This window comes from Dama dama, chromosome 9 (assembly GCF_033118175.1).
Source record: "Dama dama isolate Ldn47 chromosome 9, ASM3311817v1, whole genome shotgun sequence".
Taxonomy (NCBI): Eukaryota; Metazoa; Chordata; class Mammalia; order Artiodactyla; family Cervidae; genus Dama; species Dama dama.
Genome location: NC_083689.1, coordinates 88,073,903 through 88,096,818, shown reverse-complemented (window position 1 = coordinate 88,096,818; position 22,916 = coordinate 88,073,903).

The following is a 22,916-nucleotide window of genomic DNA, read 5'->3' as shown; positions in this document are numbered from 1 at the left end:
TGCTCCCTCAGCCGCCGCCGCCGCCGCCACCGCTTCTTCACCACCCCAGTTCCGGCCACCCCCACCGCAACCACCACCGCTGCCGCTGCAGGGGCTGGGGCCACTGCAGCCGCCTCATCCTCCACCGGGCTGAGGCGGGAGGGGTGGGGAGAGAAAGAGGAAGGGGGGCGGGGTAGCGGGGAAATCAACCAAAAGGCTCGCAACCTGGAGCGCTAAGTGACATCGACGAGAGAAAGGAAGGCGGGGCACGGGAGGAGGGGCGGAGGGAAGGAAGGGCGGGGAAGGAGGGGCGAGAGGGCAGCTTCTGCGCAGGCGCACTCCCCGCGCGGAGGCGGCGGGTTGGGGTGGGGAGAACCTCGCTCGGCCTGGAGGAGAGAAAGGAAGACTGGAGGGAAGGAAGCGGCGGGGACGCGCGGTGTGCGGCTGCGTTCGCCGTCCCGAGCCGAGGAGAGCGCGAGGCGGCGCGAGCCGGTGGGGGAGCGCGTGGCGGCGTGGCTGCCTCGCCGGTTGGTGTGGCCGGTGGCGCGCGCATGCCTGACTGGGCTTTGTCTGAGAGGCGCGTTAGGCGGCGGAGGGGAGGAGTGGGTCCCCAGCACGCGGCCGCTCAGCGCGGTAAAAAAAAACTGTGAGCGACGAGGAGGGGTTCTTGAAGAGGGAGGACGAAGGAGGGAAAGAGAAAGGAAGATGCGGCGAAGCCAGTTCCTCGCTTCCCGACCGGTAGAGCGGACGCCGTGGTCGGCGTCGCAGAAACCCGACGGCCGAGGCCCGCGGGGGTGGCGGTGGGCGGGGTACCTGCTTGGAAGTCCGAGAGAGCCCTGTTAGTTACGTTCTCTTTTTATTATATAGATGACTATATGACTATTTCAAGGTAAAAAAATAAAATGAAAATTTTAAAAATAGGTTCTAAGACTCAGAAGAGAACGAAATGGATAACAGGGGAGACATATGGGGAGGGCTAAGAATTTTAGTAGAATCGGTTTTGAGTCGGTTTTCTGTCACTGTATGCGTTTTGTTGTCTTCTCCGACTCTCCCTGTATTCTTTTTTTCTTTATTTTCCCTTTTTTCACACCCACATACACTACCTTTGCCATTGCAGGTCTGTTGGGTATAATGAGGTGTGGAGAGGAAAGGTGCCCCAGACAACGCTAATCAATGCACTTTTTTCCCGCAAAACACAAAACACGGCAGGGCACACTCCACGGTACACGTGTGAATGTACAGAGCAGTTTCAACCGGCAAATGTCAAGAAGGAGCCAAAGCGTCAGTTACAATTATGTATGCTCAAAAATAATAAACTGAAATTTCACCCTTTATATATCCAAAGACAGTGGGTTTTGTCTTTTATAGTGGAATATGTATAAAAGTGTGCTCCCCTGGTAGCTCAGCTGTAAAGAATCCACTTGCAATGATAGAGACGGAAGTTCGGGAAGATCCGGAGAAGAAAATGACATCCCATTCCAGTGTTCTTGCCTGGGAGGAGGGAAGAACACATGGACATCACGTGGACAGAAGAACTTGGCCGGGTACAGTCTATGGGGTCGCAAAAGGGTGGGACACAATTGAGAGACTCAACAACAAATGTATAAAGGTAGGTGGAGGAATCATTTCCATTTTTTTTTAAATTCCAATATCTGTGATTAGAACTTTTAAATTCATATATTTTCCTTTTATTTTGCATTCTCCTAGGAGGAATCTCACATTAAATACCATTAATCTTTGAGATTAATATTCTCTCTGCTAAGGGTAATAGTCAAACCCACAAGAAGCACATGGAGGATGGGAAGGGGCTGTGTAACAGAGGCCAAGGGAAGAGGAAAGAAAACCAAAGGAGGTGGCAAGGTGCACACAAGATGTTTTCCATTAGAAATGTCTATTTCTATAAGCGTGGTTGCCAAATCAATGAGAATGTAATTAGTAGTAATCCTAAGGACTCCATTTTTCTTGCCTCAGATAATCAGTAGGGTGAGTAGAGGACTGACTAATCACAATAATAATCTCAGACCAGCAATATCCCAGGAACCTGTTAGACATGCAAATTCTTAGACCCCCACCGCAGACCCTCTTGAATCAGAAAAATGCAGTACTCTTGTTTTAATGAATTCTCCAAATTTGCACATTTATGTTTAAGAACCAATATACTATGCTAAATAAGAAAAAGATATGCAACACCATCATCAGCCTCTGAACATAAGACATTGGACTGGCAGGTAATCACCAGCTCTGGGTTAACACACAGCATAGGTATTCTGCCTGAGATTCCAGGTCAGACTCACTAATTTGCAGAATTACATCCATTCCCTTTTCTGGAAATTCTTTAGCATCTAAAGGTCAATATTTAATGCAGTCCAACACCAATTACATACCGATGTATACTATTTTCTAGTTACTACACTGCAGACACAACTTGTAGTCTAACCTACTGCCTAACCTAATGCTAGGCATCTTTGTCAATTGCTTTGAACAGGTCTCCATTCTTTTAAAAATTACTGGATTAGATCAGCTCACATCTTTAGACATCAGTTGCTCAACCAGTGGGAGAGATCTACTCTATGTATATATCAACCTAATACCAGTGTCTTAACATTATATTCAGTCTTAGAGTACTGTTGTCTTTTCCATCTAAAGAGATTACCACACATTTCTGATGAGATATTTTCACATTTTTTACACATTCTTTTTATTGGAAAGATCTAGGCCTTGATCTTTATTATTCTTTGTGTACTCCCTTAAATCAGTCTTTTGTCTTCAGTGACTTATTTTTTCCCAAAAAGGCTAAATGTTTTGCTCTTTATTTTTTTCTATTGCCCTTTTTCTTCTTCTATTCACCTTGACATCTCCATCTTTCATTTATAGTCTCTACAGTTTAATTTTTTTCTGCTAATTTCTCCCTCAATTTCTACCTCTGTGTTTCCCTTTCCTTTTCTTCCAAGTCCCTGAATTTCCTGACATAGATAATGTACTACTTGAGGTTTCATAAGTCAAAAACTGAAGAACATTTTTTTTTAAATGATATATTTATTTGGAGAGAGGCATTAAGGGTTTCTGCAGGGACTGATGTTAGGTGTGGTGTTATGTAACATTAGTTAACAAAGGGAAGTAAACAGTCTGCTAATTAAATTCACAGATAATATTAAACAGGGAGGCACTGAGAAACAGAACAATATACAAAAAGAGGAAAATTCCAAATAGCTTTTACTCTTAGTAAAACAATCTTTGATATCTGTGATTTGAGAAAAGTTACTCTGGATATAGAATTAAACAGCGTTTAATGAAGAATAAATAATAGATGGCAAATAGATGGGGGGGAAAGTGGAAACAGTAACAGATTTTCTTGGGTTCCAGAATCACTGGAAATGGTGATGCAGCCATGAAATTCAGAGACTCTTGCTCCTTGGAAGAAAAGCTATAACAAACCTAGACAGAGTATTAAGCAGCACAGATATCACCTTGCTGACAAAAGTCTGTATAGTCAAAGCTATGACTTTTCAGTAGTCATGTATGGATGTGCGAGTTGGACCATGAAGAAGGCTGAGCACTGAAGAATCGATGCTTTTGAACTGTGGCTGGAGAAGACTTGAGAGTCCCTTGGACTGCAAGGAGATCCAACCAGTCAATCCTAAAGAAAATCAACCCTGAATATTCATTGGAAGGACTGATGCTGAAACTGAAGCTCCAATACTTTGGCCATTTAATGCGAAGAGCCGACTCATTGGAAAAGACCCTGATGTTCAGAAAGATTTGAGGGCAAGAGGAGAAGGGGGTGACCGAGGATGAGATGGCTGGATGGCATCACTGACTCAATGGACATGAGGTTGAGCAAGCTCTGGGAGATGGTGAAGGACAGAAAAGCCTGGCATGCTGCAGTTATGGGTTCCCAGAGTCATATATGACTTAGCAACCGAGCAACAACAACAAATAATCAAAAATGCTGGGCAAAGACTTATGGGTAAAAAGAATCTGAACACTTAATTTTCTAAAAAATGAATTTGACTCATTCTGATTTTACTGGCAACTCAAATATGAATATAATGCACTCTAAAATATGTTACAGATTTGATACTTGAATATGTGAAAAGATAACTGACTCAGTAATACAATTTTAGAGAATATTTCTGAGGGGAATACTAAACAAGAAGTGATAAAGAGCATAATTGTGTTTCATGCCCTAGTACACATTCAGCTAAACAAATAGGCTTCCAAGTTTCTGTAAATAATGTCAAAAGATTTCATTGACCTCAAAATTTTACTCCTAACCTCTAATATCCTTAGTGCATTTGTTGACCTCATCTTAAAATTTTCAAGAGCATAAATTTCCTTACTAGGAGATGTTTTGAGCAAATAACATTGAGGAGATATAGGTTAATGGAAATTATTTTTATGAGAAAGTAAATAGCTCTTCAGAGATTACAGTATGTGGTATAATAACTAAATAAGCTTGAAGGAAATTATAAACACCATGGAGAAATTAAAGAATAGTACAAACCGAGGCTGTAAAACTTTAAAGAAAAGTATTAGAGCTCTCTTACAACATTTAAACTTATATATGGTTAAAGATGGAGCTTCCCTGGTAGCTCAGCTGGTAAAGAATCCACCTGCAATGCAGGAGACCCCAGTTCAATTCCTGGGTTGGGAAGATTCCCCTGGGGAAGGATAGGCTAACCACTCTAGTATTCTGGCCAGGAGAATTCCATGGACTGTATAGTTCATAGGGTCGCAAAGAGACAGGACTGAGTGACTTTCACTTTCACTTTTCATGGTTAAAGGTGCTTAGATCGATTGGATTGAGAATAAATATCCCTTCTCTTGAAAGAGTAGAAAAATGTGTTCATTATTGTTTTTTATCTCTTGGTCTTTATTTTGTTAATTTTTCCATTATTCTATATCAGAAATTTTTCCCCTTCATCATTTTTAATTTGTTTTTCTTTATCCACTAGATTCCTCTATGTTTCCTTTCTGCATCTGGGTTCCTTTACATGATAATGCGCCATTAGAAGTAAAAGAAAAAAGGAAGTGGAATGGTTTTAGGGCAAGGGAAATGGGGGACTCAGGGTGGTGTGAAACTCCAGTTCACATTTTCCTCATAATTAACTCTATTCTTTGCCTCTGTGGCAACAACTTAACTACTACCTGAAACATCTGAAACAGTTTAAATACCACCTGAAACAGAGTCATGGAATCCAACTAACCTTTGGCCTTTTCACCTTAGGAATTTTGCAGAGTCTCTTAATTCTGATTGCTTTCTTGGATCTACTGGAGAAGCTCCCAGTAACCCAGTCCTCTCTAAATTTAGTTAGTACATCAAATACATAAGCCCCTTTAATACGCTTTAAAATAACTATACAGAGGAGGAGCCAAGATGGCAGAGGAATAGGACGGGGAGACCACTTTCTCCCCTACAAATTCATCGAAAGAACAATTGAACATTGAGCAATTTCACAAAACAACTCCTGATCACTAGCAGAGGATATCAGGCGCCCAGAAAAGCAGCCCATTGTCTTCGAAAGGAGGTAGGACAAAATATAAAAGATAAAAAGAGAGACAGAAGAGCTAGGGACGGAGACCCGTCCCGGGAAGGGAGACTTAATAGAGAAAGTTTCCAAACACCAGGAAACCCTCGAACTGGCAGGCCTGGGGGAAGTTTTCGAATCTCAGAGGGCAACTTAACTGGGAGGAAAAATTAAATAAAACCCACAGATTGCGTGTGTAAAAGCAACTCCCAGCAGAAAAGTACCCCAGACGCCCGCATCCGCCACCAGCAAGTGGGGGCGGAACAGAGAGGAGCAGGCGGCATTGCTTAGGGTGAGGACCGGGCCGAAAGCCCTGAGAGCAGTCGGAGGGAGTTTTTTTAAACTGTGCGATAGCAAGAGAGAGAGAAAATTAACCGGCCCGAACACACTGCCAGCCATTCGCAAAACAAAGGGACTGAGAAACTCCAGAGAAGAGCTAGCCTGTGGCGGACCGGCCCATCCCCGCCGGAGGTAGGAGGCAGGGGGGAGGGGAAAGGGGCAAACTCGGCCACGGAGATGGCATCCCCTCCCACACTGCAAACAGGCCTCCAGTTTCTATCTAAAGACTTCCTGAGATTCTGGATGGTCGACATCCACCAAGAGGGTCGTAGCAAAACACAGGGCGCACGCAAGCCACCGGTGCACGCAGAAACTGAGGCTGGGGCCGCGAAGGGGAGAGGGCACGCCACACCCGGGGAGAGTGCGCCCGTCAAGCTCCTGGCTGCCTGAGCTGCTCTGACCAGGGAAGGTACAAGACGCAGGCGCTACCGAGTCCGCACTTTGTGGGGGTACCCAAAGACTGGAACCGCACGCAGTGCAGGGCATGCTCCATATAGAGCAGCTGGGAGCCTGAGCAGTGTAGACGGGGAAAGCACAGACACCCGTGAGCGGGGACAAACCCAGTGTGGCCGGAACACGGTGAGTGCTCCCCACACACAGCGGTATCTGTCTGCAGCGCTTCCCCCCCCCCCCCCCCCCCCCCCCCCGCAGCAGGACTGAACTAGCGAACATAAATAAGAGATCACCTCCGCCCACCTGTGTCAGGGCGGAAATTAGACACTGAAGAGACGGCAAACAGAAGCCAAATAAACAAAGGGAACCGCTTCAGAAAGGACCGGTGCAACAGATTAAAATCCCTGTAGGTAACACCGACTACACCAGAAGGGGCCTATAGATATCGAGAACTGTAAGCTGGAACGAGGAGTTATCTGAAACTGAACTGAACCCACACTGACCACAACAGCTCCAGAGAAATTCCTAGATATATTTTTACTTTTTTTTTTTTTAATTAAAAAATTTTTTTTCTTTTCTCTTCTTTTTTATTTTTTTATTTTCTTTTAAAATTCCCTATTATGCCCCCATTACTCCCTAACTTTCATTTTCATATATTTTTACGATTTTTTTTAATTAGGGGAAAAATTTGTTTGTTTGTTTGTTTTATTTTTCTTGTTTTTCTCTCTTATTTCCTTTTAAAGTCCTCTATTACTCCTCTATTATTCCTTAATTTTCATTTTCATTTCACTATAACCTTGCCAAAAAAAAAAAGAGAAGCCCTATTTTTAAACCAAACTTCATATATATTTCTAAAATTGTTTTGTGTTTTTGTTTTTAAATATTGTATTTTAAAAAGTCTAACCTCTATGCTAGATTTTTAATCTTTGTTTTTCAGTATGTAATACAAATTTTGTACATTTAAGAATCCAATATTCAGTTCCCATTTTTATTCAGGAGTGTGTTGATTACTCTCTCCCAATCTTGACTCTCCATTTTCTACCTCAGAACACCTCTATTTCCTCCTTTCCCCTTCTCTTCCCAATCCAATTCTGTGAATCTTTGTAGGTGACTGGAATACGGAGAACACTTTGGGAACAGATAACTGCATAGATCTGTCTCTCTCCTCTTGAGTCCCCCTTTTTCTCCTCCAGCTCATCTCTATCTCCCTCCTCCCTCTCCTCTTCTTCATGTAACTCTGTGAACCTCTCTGGTTGTCCCTCACGGTGGAGGATCTTTTCACCATTAACCTAGAAGTTTTATTATCACTGCTGTATAGTTGGAGAAGCCTTGAGACTACTGGAAGAATAAAACTGAAATCCAGAGGCAGGAGACTTAAGCCCAAATCCTGAGAACACCAGAAAAATCCTGACTAAATGGAACATTAAGTAATAAGACACCATCCAAAAGCCTCCATACCTACACCGAAACCAACCACCACCCAAGAGCCAATAAGCTCCAGAACAAGACATACCACGCAAATTCTTTAGCAACGCAGGGACATAGACCTGAGTGTCAACATACAGGCTGCCCAAAGTCACACCTAACACATAGACCCATCTCAAAATTCATTACTGGACACTCCATTGCACTCCAGAGAGAAGAAATCCAGTTCCACACACCAGAACACTGACTCAAGCTTCCCTAACCAGGAAACCTTGACAAACCATTTGTCCAACCCCACCCACTGGGTGAAACCTCCACAATAAAAAGGAACCACAGACCACCAGAATACAGAAAGCCCACTCCAAACACAGCAATCTAAAAAGATGAAAAGGCAGAGAAATACCCAACAGGTAAAGGAACATGAAAAATGCCCACCAAGTCAAACAAAAGAGGAGGAGATAGGGAATCTACCTGAAAAAGAATTTAGAATAATGATAATAAAAATGATCCAAAATCTTGAAAACAAAATGGAGTTACAGATAAATAGCCTGGAGACAAAGATTGAGAAGATGCAAGGAATGTTTAACAAGGACCTAGAAGAAATTTAAAAAGTCAATTAAAAATGAATAATGCAATAAATGAGATCAAAAACACTCTGGAGAGAACCAAGAGTAGAATAATGGAGACAGAAGATAGGATAAGTGAGGTAGAAGATAAAATGGTGGAAATAAATGAAGCAGAGAGGAAAAAAGAAAAAAGAATCAAAAGAAATGAGGACAACCTCAGGGACCTCTGGGACAATGTGAAACGCCCCAACATTCGAATCATAGGAGTTCCAGAGGAAGAAGACAAAAAGAAAGGCCATGAGAAAATACTCGAGGAGATAACAGCTGAAAACTTCCCTAAAATGGGGAAGGAAATAGCCACCCAAGTCCAAGAAATCCAGAGAGTCCCAAACAGGATAAACCCAAGGCAAAACACCCCAAGACACATATTAATCAAATTAACAAAGATCAAACACAAAGAACAAATCCTAAAAGCAGCAAGGGAGAAACAACAAATAACACACAAAGGGATTCCCATAAGGATAACAGCTGATCTATCAATAGAAACCCTCCGGCCAGAAGGGAGTGGCAGGACATACTTAAAGTAATGAAGGAGAATAACCTACAACCTAGATTACTGTACCCAGCAAGGATCTCATTCAGATATGAAGGAGAATTCAAAAGCTTTACAGACAAGCAAAAACTGAGAGAATTCAGCACCACCAAACCAGCTCTTCAACAAATGCTAAAGGATCTTCTCTAGACAGGAAACACAGAAAGGTTGTATAAACGTGAACCCAAAGCAACAAAGTAAATGGCAACGGGACCATACCTATCAATAATTACCTTAAATGTAAATGGGTTGAATGCCCCAACCAAAAGACAAAGACTGGCTGAATGGATACAAAAACAAGACCCCTATATATGCTGTCTACAAGAGACCCACCTCAAAACAAGAGACACATACGAACTAAAAGTCAAGGGCTGGAAAAAAATATTTCACGCAAACGGAGACCAAAAGAAAGCAGGAGTCACATACTCATATCAGATAAAATAGACTTTCAAATAAAGGCTGTGAAAAGAGACAAATAAGGACACTACATAATGATCAAAGGATCAATCCAAGAAGAAGATATAACAATTATAAATATATATGCACCCAACATAGGAGCACCACAATATGTAAGGCAAACGCTAACAAGTATGAAAGAGGACTTTAACAGTAACACAATAATAGTGGGAGACTTTAATACCCTACTCACAACTATGGATACATCAACTACACAGAAAATCAACAAGGAAACACAAACTTTAAATGACACAATGGACCAGCTAGACCTAATTGACATCTATAGGACATTTCACCCCAAAACAATCAACTTTACCTTTTTCTCAAGTGCACACTGAACCTTCTCCAGAATAGATCACATCCTGGGCCATAAATCTAGTTTTGGTAAATTCAAAAAAATTGAAATCATTCCACTCATCTTTTCTGACCACAGTGCAGTAAGATTAGATCTCAATTACAGGAAAAAAACTATTAAAAATTCAAACATATGGAGGCTAAATAACACGCTTCTGAAGAACCAACAAATCATAGAAGAAATCAAAAAAGAAATCAAAATATGCATAGAAATGAATGAAAATGAAAACACAACAACCCAAAACCTATGGGACACTGTAAAAGCAGTGCTAAGGGGAAGGTTCATAGCATTACAAGCCTACCTCAAGAAACAAGAAAAAAGCCAAATAAATAACCTAACTCTACACCTAAAGCAATTAGAGAAGGAAGAAATGAAGAATCCCAGGGTAGTAGAAAGAAAGAAATCTTAAAAATTAGGGCAGAAATAAATGCAAAAGAAACTAAAGAGAACATAGCAAAAATCAACAAAGCTAAAAGCTGGTTTTTTGAAAAAATAAACAAAATTGACAAACCATTAGCAAGACTCATTAAGAAACAAAGGGAGAAGAACCAAATTAACAAAATTAGAAACGACAATGGAGAGATCACAACAGACAACACTGAAATACAAAGGATCATAAGAGACTACTACCAGCAGCTCTATGCCAATAAAATGGACAACTTGGATGAAATGGACAAGTTCTTAGAAAAGTATAACTTTCCAAAACTGAACCAGGAAGAAATAGAAGATCTTAACAGACCCATCACAAGCAAGGAAATCGAAACTGTAATCAGAAATCTTCCAGCAAACAAAAGCCCAGGACCAGATGGCTTCACAGCTGAATTCTACCAAAAATTTAGAGAAGAGCTAACACCTATCTTACTCAAACTCTTCCAGAAAATTGCAGGAGAAGGTAAACTTCCAAACTCATTCTATGAGACCACCATCACCCTAATTCCAAAACCAGACAAAGATGCCACAAAAAAAGAAAGCTACAGGCCAATATCACTGATGAACATAGATGCAAAAATCCTTAACAAAATTCTAGCAAACAGAATCCAACAACATATTAAAAAAATCATACACCACGACCAAGGGGGTTTTATCCCAGGAATGCAAGCATTCTTTAATATCTGCAAATCAATCAATGTAATACACCACATTAACAAATTGAAAGATAAAAACCATATGACTATCTCAATAGATGCAGAAAAAGCCTTTGACAAAATTCAACACTCATTTATGATTAAAACTCTTCAGAAAGCAGGAATAGAAGGAACATACCTCAACATAATAAAAGCTATATATGACAAACCCACAGCAAGCATCACCCTCAATGGTGAAAAATTGAAAGCATTTCCCCTGAAATCAGGAACAAGACAAGGGTGCCCACGCTCACCACTACTATTCAACATAGTTTTGGAAGTTTTGGCCACAGCAATCAGAGCAGAAAGAGAAGTAAAAGAATCCAGATAGGAAAAGAAGAAGTGAAACTCTCACTGTTTGCAGATGACATGATCCTCTACATAGAAAACCCTAAAGACTCTACCAGAAAATTACTAGAGCTAATCAATGAATATAGTAAAGTTGCAGGATATAAAATTAACACACAGAAATCCCTTGCATTCCTATACACTAACAATGAGAAAACAGAGAAATTAAGGAAACAATACCATTCACCATTGCAACAAAAAGAATAAAATACTTAGGAGTATATCTACCTAAAGAAACAAAAGACCTATACATAGAAAACTATAAAACACTGATGAAAGAAATCAAAGAGGACACAAACAGATGGAGAAACATACCGTGTTCATGGATTGGAAGAACCAATATTGTCAAAATGACTATACTACCCAAAGCAATCTATAGATTCAATGCAATCCCTATCAAGCTACCAACGGTATTTTTCACAGAACTAGAACAAATAATTTCACAATTTGTATGGAAATACAAAAAACCTCGAATAGCCAAAGTAATCTTGAGAAAGAAGAATGGAACTGGAGGAATCAACCTGCCTGACTTCAGACTATACTACAAAGCCTCAGTCATCAAGACAGTATGGTACTGTCACAAGGACAGAAATATAGATCAATGGAACAGAATAGAAAGCCCAGAGATAAATCCATGAACCTATGGACACCTTATCTTCGACAAAGGAGGCAAGGATATACAAGGGAAAAAAGACAACCTCTTTAGCAAGTGGTGCTGGAAAACTGGTCAACCACTTGTAAAAGAATGAAACTAGAACACTTTCTAACACCATACACAAAAATAAACTCAAAATGGATTAAAGATCTAAATGTAAGACCAGAAACTATAAAACTCCTAGAGGAGAACATAGGCAAAACACTCTCCGACATAAATCACAGCAGGATCCTCTATGACCCACATCCTAGAATATTGTAAATAAAAGCAAAAATAAACAAGTGGGACCTAATGAAACTTAAAAGCTTTTGCACTACAAAGGAAACTATAAGCAAGGTGAAAAGAGAGCCCTCAGATTGGGAGAAAATAATAGCAAATGAAGAAACAGACAAAGGATTAATCTCAAAAATATACAAGCAACTCCTGAAGCTCAACTCCAGAAAAATAAATGACCCAATCAAAAAATGGGCCAAAGAACTAAACAGACATTTCTCCAAAGAAGACATACAGATGGCTAACAAACACATGAAAAGATGCTCAACATCACTCATTATCAGAGAAATGCAAATCAAAACCACAATGAGGTACCATTACACGCCAGTCAGGATGGCTGCTATCCAAAAGTCTACAAGTAATAAATGCTGGAGAGGGTGTGGAGAAAAGGGAACCCTCTTACACTGTTGGTGGGAATGCAAACTAGTACAGCTACTATGGAAAACAGTGTGGAGATTTCTTAAAAAACTGGAAATAGAACTGCCATATGACCCAGCAATCCCACTTCTGGGCATACACACTGAGGAAACCAGATCTGAAAGAGACACATGCACCCCAATGTTCATCGCAGCACTGTTTATAATAGCCAGGACATGGAAGCAAGCTAGATGCCCATCAGCAGATGAATGGATAAGGAAGCTGTGGTACATATACACCATGGAATATTACTCAGCCATTAAAAAGAATTCATTTGAATCAGTTCTAATGAGATGGATGAAACTGGAGCCCATTATACAGAGTGAAGTAAGCCAGAAAGATAAAGAACATTACAGCATACTAACACATATATATGGAATTTAGAAAGATCGTAACAATAACCCTATACACAAAACAGAAAAAGAGACACAGATGTACAGAACAGACTTTTGGACTCTGTGGGAGAAGGCGAAGGTGCGATGTTTCAAGAGCACAGCATCGAAACATGTATATTATCTATGGTGAAACAGATCACCAGCCCAGGTTGGATGAATGAGACAAGTGCTTGGGCCTGGTGCACTGGGAAGACCTAGAGGGAGCGGGTGGAGAGGGAGGTGGGAGGGGGGATCGGGATGGGGAATACATGTAAATCCATGGCTAATTCAAGTCAATGTATGACAAAAACCACTACAATATTGTAAAGTAATTAGCCTCCAACTAATTAAAATAAATGAAAAAAATAAAATAAAATAACTACAATGAAAGGGTTAAATAGCACCTTGAGATAATTATAGATAAAATAAGGTGAGAGTTTTAAGTACATCAGAAGAAGTTGTGGGTGATGTAACTTAACCTAACTAATACTATCTATTTCTAAGTATATTTCTTAATACATGTTTTTGAAGAACTCAGTTTCACTTGTTATCTTAACAAACTTAATATTTTAACTTTCCTTTCTTTATCTAATTGTGAAAATAACAATGAAATATGACACATAGTATATATAGCAGTAACTTCTAGTTTTCTAGATTTTACAGAATACTAAAGCATCAACAAAAACTGCTGAATTATGAATTTTGTGTAGTGGGGAATATTTTGTTACTGTTAACGACAATTTTCTACAACTCTGTTTCATAAGAAGAAAAGACATTTCAGGTCAGAAATAGTAAAAAGGGAGATCAGGCAGTAGGGGACAGGGAGAGAGGGAAAAAACAGAAGAATCAATATCAGGGAAAAAAATCTTTTGAGTCACATAAATTTAGCTTCGTGAAATGTGCAGGGTATATATTATGTCCTTCTTTCCCATTTTTCCATGGATTTTCAAACATTGGCATTGATTTATAGACCAGGTATCCTAATTTGGGTTTCCCCAGAAGCAGACACTGAAATGAGGACTTGAGTGTTAAAGTGTTTATTTGGGAGGACATCCTGGGAAATTGCAATAGGAGAGTAGGGAAGGGAAGGAAATTAATACAGAATGTGTTAATGAGTTGGTTCCTGCTAAAAGCAACTGGGGCTCAGATCTACCACAGAGGTCTGGGCGATCGCACAGAGCCCCCAGGAGTAGGCACACCTGAGGGACACAGAAACTGTGGTTTTTATTCAGCTCCCGCTTATCCTTGGCTGAGGGCAGCTTCTGAAAACATCTCCTCGCAAACACCTCCAAACTGCCCAGTGTACAGCTGGAGCATCTCCCCAGGCCAGAGAAAGCCCTCAGGCAGAGGGTAACTAGCATTAGGAGTGACAGGCCACTGCTTGCGTGGAATAGGTGGATGCCAAGAGGGTAGGGGCTTGACACTGGCAGTTCTACTACAGCAGGGTTTGAGAACCCCTGTGAGGAAGAATGTATTTCTGTTAAATATAGGGATGTTATTTGTTACACTTGAACCACGTTATATTTAATTTATCCTATCCTATGACCTAACTAAGGCTATTTACCACAAATGGCTAAGAAGCTTAATCAGTGTTAATCATGGTGTGACTGGGATGAGAACTCATCGTTTCCCAGTCATGTGTATTATCAGTGGAGCATTTCTGGCCAGAGGGAGTGATTTTTTTTTTTTTTTTTTTTTTTTTTTTTTTGCTATTTATTGCTTGATTTTTTTTATTCCAAGTGTATTTTCTGTCATTTCTTTAACATGTATTTTCAGCTAAATGCCAGAATAGAAGCAGAAGTGATTGCGCTGGACATCAAATAGGTTAGTGTAAGTGAGAGTGCGAGCCAGATCAAATCCCTTGTGATTATACTGTGGAAGTTACAGAGTCAAGGAATTAGATCTGACAGAGTGCCAGAAGAACTACGGACAGAGGTTTGTAACACTGTACGGGAGGTGGTGATCAAAACCATTGCCAAAGAAAAGAAATGCTAGAAGGCAAAACTAAGGTCTGAGGAGACCTTAGTAACAGCTGAGAAAAGAAGAGAAATGAACGGCAAAGAAGAAAAGGAAAGAGATACCCATCTGAATGCAGAGTTCCAAAGAATAGCAAGGAGAGATAAGAAAGCCTTCCTGAGTGAAAAATGCAAAGAAATAGAGGAAAACAATAGAATGGGAAAGACTAGAGATCTCTAAAAGGAAATTAGAGATCCAAGGGAACATTTAATGCAGAGATGGGCACAATTAAAGGACAGAAATGGTATGGACCTAACAGAAGCAGAAGATATTAAGACGATGGCAACAATACACAGAAGAACTATACAAAAAAAAGTCTTAATGACCTGGATAGCCACTATGGTGTGATCACTCACCTAGAGCCAGACCTTCTGGAGTGTGAAGTGAAGTAGGCCTTAGGAAGCACCATGACGAACAAAGCTAGTGGAGGTGATGGAATTCCAGCTGAACTATTTCAAGTCCTAAAAGATGATGCTGTGAAAGTGCTGCACTCAATATGCCAGCAAATTTGGAAAACTCAGCAGTGGCCACAGGACTGGAAAACATCAGTTTTTCATTCAAATCCCAAAGAAGGGCAGTGCCAAAGAATGCTCAAACCACTGCACAATTACACTCATTTCACATGCTAGCAAAATCCTTCAAGTTGGCTTCAATAGTACATGAACCAAGAAATTCCAGATGTACAAGCTGGATTTAGAAAAGGCAGAGGAAGCAGAAATCAAATAGCCAACATCCACTGGATCATAGAAATAGCAAGAAAATACCAGAAAAACATCTGCTTCATTGACTATACTAAAGCCTTTGACTGTGTGGATCACAACAAACTGTGGAAAATTCTTCAAGAGATGGGAATACCAGACCACCTTACCTGCCTCCTGAGAAACCTGTATGCAGGTCAAGAACCAACAGTTAAAACCAGACATGGAACAACAGATGGGTTCCAAATTGAGAAAGGAATGCATCAAGGCTGTATATTGTCACCCTGCTTATTTAACTTTTATGAAGAGTACATCATGTGTTATGCTGGGTTGGATGAAGCACAAGCTGGAATTAAGATTGCCAGGAGAAATATCAATAACCTCAGATATGCTGATGATACCACTCTAATGGCAGAAAGTGAGGAGGAACTGAAGTCTCTTCAGAGGGTGTAACAGGAGAGTGAAAAGCTGGCTTATAACTCAACATTCAAAAAAAGAAGATCATGCCATCCGGTCCCATCACTTCATGGCAAATAGATGGGGAAAAAATGAACACAGTGACAGACTTTATTTTCTTGGGCTCCAAAATCACTGCAAATGGTGACTGCAGCCATGAAATTCAAAGACATTTGCTCCTTGGAAAAAAAGCTATGACAAACCTAGACAGCTTATTAAAAAGCAGAGACCTCACTTTGTTGACAAAGGTGCACACAGTCAAAGCTATGGTTTTTCCAGTAGTTGTGTATGAATGTGAGTGTTGGACCATAAAGAAGACTGAGCACTGAAGAATTGATGCTTTCAAACTGTGGTTCTGGAGAAGACTCTTGAGAGTCCCTTGGACACAAGGAGATCAAACTTGTCAATGCTAAAGGAAATCAACCCTGAATAATCATTGGAAGGACTGATGCTGAAGCTGAAGTTCCATTATTTTGGCCACCTGATGTGGAAGCCCTCTCATTGGAAAAGACCCTGATGCTGAGAAAGATTGAGGGCAGGAAGAGAAGGGGACAACAGAGGACAAAAGGGTTGAGTGGCATTACCAATTCAATGGATATAAGTTTGAGCAAACTCCAGGAGATAGTGAAGGACAGGGAAGCCTGGGGTGCTGCAGTCCATGGGGTTGCAAAGAGTCAGACACGGTTGAGCCACCGAACAACAACAACAACAAGTGAAAGCGTTAGTCACTCAGTTGTGTCTGGCTCTTTGCGATCCCATGGATGGTAGACCACTGGGCTCCTTATTCACAACCAAATGGGAAAAATTCATGTAGAGCTATCATAAGTATTACAGTGGGATTTATAAAGAAATAATGTGATAATATGTTTTGCTTTATTAAAAGTGGTCCAAAATTTATGCCTTGTATTTGTAGAAAAATGTTAAATTGTCAAAGTGACTTCACATGCACTTTTTCACAACTCTGAAAAAGTATGACAATATTACTGTCTTCAGTTAACAAATTTGTAAGCGTTTGAGTTCCAAAGGTGTGGCTGACTTGCTTTAAGTGATGAGGTTTATTATACGGATTCCTGGAGAATAAGGGAAAATAAGAAAACTGTCCCCCAGTAAAATGTCTAGTCTTATAGGGAACTGTAATATTTTTTATTGTTCAGAATCCACAAGCAGCTCTTGGGAACTAACAGGCATGCTTGTGGTTATGTCTGAAGAATGGGGAACATGTTATTATCTCCTTTAGTGGCAACACCATTCCCATGACTCAAGAACCCTGTCACGACTTCATTCTACTTCTCTACTCAACACAGTCACTCATCTTGACTCTGCCCCCAGTACCAAAAACCCCCAACCACCCCTCTCTCCCCAACTCTCTACCTCATGATTCCTGCTTACTTGTAGTTTCTATTACGTCTTTTCTTCCACTTAAAATATTTAAGTGTCAGGGAAACAGCAGTAAACCAAAATAGGTAACAGTCCTTGCTCTCATAGATCATACTATTGAGAGAGAGAGGTAAACATTTAATCATCTAGCCACATAAATAAATGCAGCATTTAACACTGTGATAAATGATATTAGGGAAAGAAAAGCTAAACTGATTTGAAATCTTTATGGTTTTTACAGTCACTTGACTAGATTCTTTGTCGAGTGTTCACAGAGCATTACAGTATGATAATACAGACAGTAAATCAGCTCCGAACCTGAGTTGCTGAGACAGAAAGACTGTATTTAAATCCTTCTTTTGCCTCTGTTAGCTCTAGAACTTTGATCAAGTTACTTAACCTCTCTGAATCTCAGTTTTGTCATCTGTTACTTGTGTGGATAGCAATACCTGTTGCTAAGTTAGCTTCCCCTAGAATCAGACTCCAAGACTAGAATTGAATTATAAGTTATTTGGGAGGTGATCCTAAGAAGCTCCATTACAGAGGGAAGTGAGACAGGGAAGGGAAGGAAGTAAATAAAGGGTGTGTCATCAAATAGGTAATCACTGTGGGCAAGGGGTAGGGGCTCGATCCCATGGGGGAACTGTGAGAAACTATGTTAAACTCACCTCAGAGTTATCTTCCAGGAGGAGTGAGGAGCTGAGGGTACTTATGTCTGCAACTCCCTTCCACCTTTGGTGAAGGCTGCTCCTAGATTCTTTAACTCACTGCACTTCTTAGATGTCTCATGTTCACAGGGGAGAGAAAGCAAAACTTCTAAAGAGAGTTTACCAGGGAGATTCCGTGGCCATGCACTAGAAGTAGGTGACACGGGAGAATGGATGAGGTGATGACAGCTTCTACACCTATCTTCAGGAGGTTTTTATGGGGATTTGAGATAAGATAATGGAACAAAGTAGGAGCTCAATGAACTATATCTGTTACAATGAATAAAATTCTGGTTGAGAGGATCAGATAGGCACTTATGAAATGGTAACATAATGACAATGTAAAATTCAATATATGATTGCTAACTTGAGTTATTTTGGGGGGGACTCCAAAATCACTGTGGATGGTGATTGCAGCCATGAAATTAAAAGATGCTTACTCCTTGGAAGAAAAGTTATGACCAACCTAGGTAGCATATTGAAAAGCAAAGACATTACTTTGCCAACAAAGGTCCATGTAGTCAAGGCTATGGCTTTTCCAGTAGTCATGTATGGATGTGAGAGTTGGACTATAAAGAAAGCTGAGTGCCGAAAAATTGATGCTTTTGAGCTGTGGAGTTGGAGAAGATTCTTGACAGTCCCTTGGACTGCAAGGAGATCCAACCAGTGAATCCTAAAGGAGATCAATCCTGAATATTCATTGGAAGGACTGATGTTGAAGCTGAAACTCCAATACTTTGGCCACCTGTTACGAAGAACTGACTCATTTGAAAAGACCCTGATCCTGGGAAAGATTGAAGGCAGGAGGAGAAGGGGACAACAGATGAGATGGTTAGATGGCATCACTGACTCAATGGACATGAGTTTGAGTAAATTCCGGGAGTTGGTGATGGACAGGGAGGCCTGGCGTGCTGCAGTCCATGGGGTCGCAAAGAGTCGGACATGACTTAGCAACTGAACTGAACATGAGTTATATTGCCACAATCACAGTTCAGAAGAGTCAGATAGGTTGCATCCTAAAGAAAAAGGGCAAAGCTTTTCCTTGAGTTTCTAACTCCTTTAACTGTGAAAGAAGGACTGGATCTCCCAGGCCAGGAGATATGAAGAGGTGAGAAGGTAAGAACATTTTTCTGTGGTACAGAAGGAAGAAACAGCCTTACTAGAGCGGAGGATTCACAAAGGAAGATGAACTTACAAGTTAGGGCAAAGTTAAGAGGAAGTTTTTAAAAGCTAATCAGAGGCATTAGGATTTTCTCTTGAGGTGGCAAACAGGCAGCTTCTGAAGATTGTTGAAAAAGGAAGACCATCATGAAAAAAAATTGAAGGATGAACATTGAGTCTTGAATCTTGAAAAGACATTAGAATTTGTGTGAAGTACTACACAATACAAAAGGCCTTTCTGGAAAGTCTGTGACTTGGTGAAAATATAAACATTTGCAGTGATTCCATGTTCATAAGACATGGCATTAACTATAAGTGTTAAAAAGTGGTTCCCTTTATTGAACAGAAATGTGCTCCTGGTGACTTGTGCACCTTAGTCCTGGTTCATGCTTCTAAATTTGTATTGAAAATAGAGCCCTTTTAATACTTGAGGTTACAAGTAAGTCCTCCAAGACACCTTTTATAAGTTCTAAATGTTGGGAGTACCCTTAGTTTTTTTTACTGTCCACTACTCTTTCTAAATAATTTGATCCAGATCCATGACTTTAAATACCAAATACAGTATATGCAAATAGCTCCCAAATTAATATCTCTAACCCCAGCATCTCCTCTTAGCTCAACTGTCCCTTGACAGCAACTCCATTCAAATATCTCAAGTTCAAAATAAAACTCTTGAATTTCCTACACATAAAAGCTCCTCTCTCAGGATATTACTGTAGCAAGCAGTATCACTGCTCCCTTACTGGCCAAAGGCTTAAATAATATCACTGATTCCTCTCTTTTTCTCACATCCCACATTTCATTCATTCCCTCATCCTGTCAGTTTCACCTTCACAATATATCCTGTATTTAACTACATTTCAGTCTTATTGCTACCACCCCAGTCTAAGCCACCATCATCTCTTACCTAGACTTTTACAATAGAATCTTCTAACAATCTTCCTGTTTCTACTTTTACTCCTCTTGCCTATTTGACACACATTAGCCAGAATGACCTTTTAAAAATGTAAATCGAATCACTTCACATTCCTTTTTAAGATCCTCCCATCACACATAATAGAATGAGAACTTCTTCCCATGATCTGTAAGGTCCTCCGTGGCATGACATTTTCCTCACTCATAAACCTAAGGCCCACCACACACCTCTACCCCTCCACTACAGTCCTGTCACAAGGAATGTCTTGCTGAATACACCAACAGTCCTACTGTTTCAGAGTCCTTAAATTTACTTCACCCTCTGCATGAATTACTCTTCAACAGAACTTTCTCTGGCTTACTTCCTCCCTTCACTGAACTTTGCTCAAATGTCATATCCTCATAAGGTCCTGTACTGACCACTTTAACCACAAAAAGCCTCCACTTACACTATTTGATTTTCCATCTTAGTGCTTTTCAGTGCCTGAAGTGATGGCATGTTTTTATTTATTTACTAATTGTCTGCTTCCACAGATAAATTATATGCTTCATGAGTGCAGGATTTCTGCCTGTATTAACTGCTGTGTTCTGCTTGCCTAGGTTAGTGCCTGCCATGTAGTAAGTTCCTAACAAATCTCTGTGGAAGGAAAGAATAGAAAAAAGAAGAAAGGAGGAAGAATGAAAGGAATGAATAGAATTCTTGGCAATTCACACCTGCTGGTGAAAAATGTTGAGTTTAGAACCCTTACTATTGAAACATTTTCCCTATGAACATTCAACCACGTGAAGTCTCCCCAATGCTGTGTTTATGTAACTCATAGCATTTAATCTGGTGCATTCTTTTAGTTTAATATTTTAGGTTTTCAAGATTTTAAAAAAAATCCACATTATATAATAAAATATGTTGACTATTCCGCTTTTTTTCATATCCATGATGGCTAATTTTGTGTGTCAAGCCTAAGCCTTGGCTAGGCTATATTATTTAGTTATTTAATTAAATACTGTCTAGGTGTTACTGTGAAGGCAGTTTGAAGATGAGGTCAGCAGTTGACTGTATAAAGGAGATCAACCTTAATAATGTGATTAGGCTTCATCAGTTTAAGGCCTGAAGAGCAAAAACAGATTTCCTGGAGAAGAAGATCTGCTTTAAGACTATAGTGTCAGCTCCTATCAAGTTTCCAGGTTGCTGACCTGCCCTGCAGATTTTTAGCTTGCCTCCTCCGCAATTATGTAAGCAGATTCCTAAAACTAAATTCTTAAATCTCTCTCTCTCTGAGATACATGCATAACACACACACACACACACACACACACACACACACACACACACATATATGGCATATAGATAGAGATGGAGACAGATATAAGTATGTAGAGCGATCTCCTTAGCAAGAGAGATATCCATAGATAGATTATAGATAGATAGGTCTATCTATCCATCATGTATTTATCTATTTCCTATCAGTTCTGTTCCTCTGGAGAACCCTGGCAGATACAGAGTCCAAATGTGAAAAGCAAACTATGTATACTACCACTCAAGGTCAAATCAATAATATGATGAACAACTACAAAGCAGAAACCTCTCAGTGTGAACATGAATCCATTTGCAAATATTATTTAGGTGTATTTGTTCAGTTCAGTTCAGTCACTCAGTCATGTCTGACTCTTTGCGACACCATGGACTGCAGCACACCAGGCCTCCCTGTCTATCACCAACACCCGGAGTCCACTTAAACTCATGTCCATTGAGATGGTAATGTCATTCAACCATCTCATCCTCTGTCATCCCCTTCTTCTCCCATCTTCAATCTTACCCAGCATCAGAGTCTTTTCAAATCAGTCAGCTCTTCGCATTAGGTGGCCAAAGTATTGGAGTTTCAGCTTCAACATCAGTCCTTCCAATAAACATTCAGGACTGATTTCCTTTAGGATAGACTGGTTGGATTTCCTTGCAGTCCAAGGGACTCTCAAGAGTCTCCTCTAACACCACAGTTCAAAAGCATCAATTCTTCAGTGCTCAGGTTTCTTTATAGTCCAACTCTCACAGCCATAGATGTCTACTGGAGAAACCGTAGCCTTGACTAGATGGACCTTTGTTGATAAAGTAATGTCTCTGCTTTTTAATATGCTGTCTAGGTTGGTCATAACTTTCCTTCCAAGGAGTAAGCGTCTTTTAATTTCATGGCTGCAGCCACCATCTGCAGTGATTTTGGAGCCCAAAAAAATAAAGTCTGCCACTGTTTCCACTGTTTCACCATCTATTTACCAGGAAGTGATGGGACTGGATGCCATGATTTTAGTTTGTTCAACAAGCAATAAATCCTCTTAACCCAACTTTATCTTATTTCTATGTGTATTATAAGTGATTTTGAATAAATCTTGCTAATTTCAAAAAGAATCTTTACAGCATTTTTCCACCTGTCATATTCAGTTCAGTTCAGTCGCTCAGTTGTGTCCGACTCTTTGTGACCCCATGAATGCAGCACGCCAGGCCTCCCTATCCATCACCAACTCCCGGAGTTTACTCCAACTCATGTCCATCAAGTCGGTGATGCCATCCAGCCATCTCATCCTCTGTTGTCCCCTTCTCCTCCTGCCCCCAATCCCTCCCAGGATCAGGGTCTTTTCCAATGAGTCAACTCTTCGCAAGAGGCCTACATATTGGAGTTTCAGCTTCAACATCAGTCCTTCCAATGAACACCCAGGACTGATCTCCTTTAGGATGGACTGGTTGGATCTCCTTGCAGTCCAAGGGACTCTCA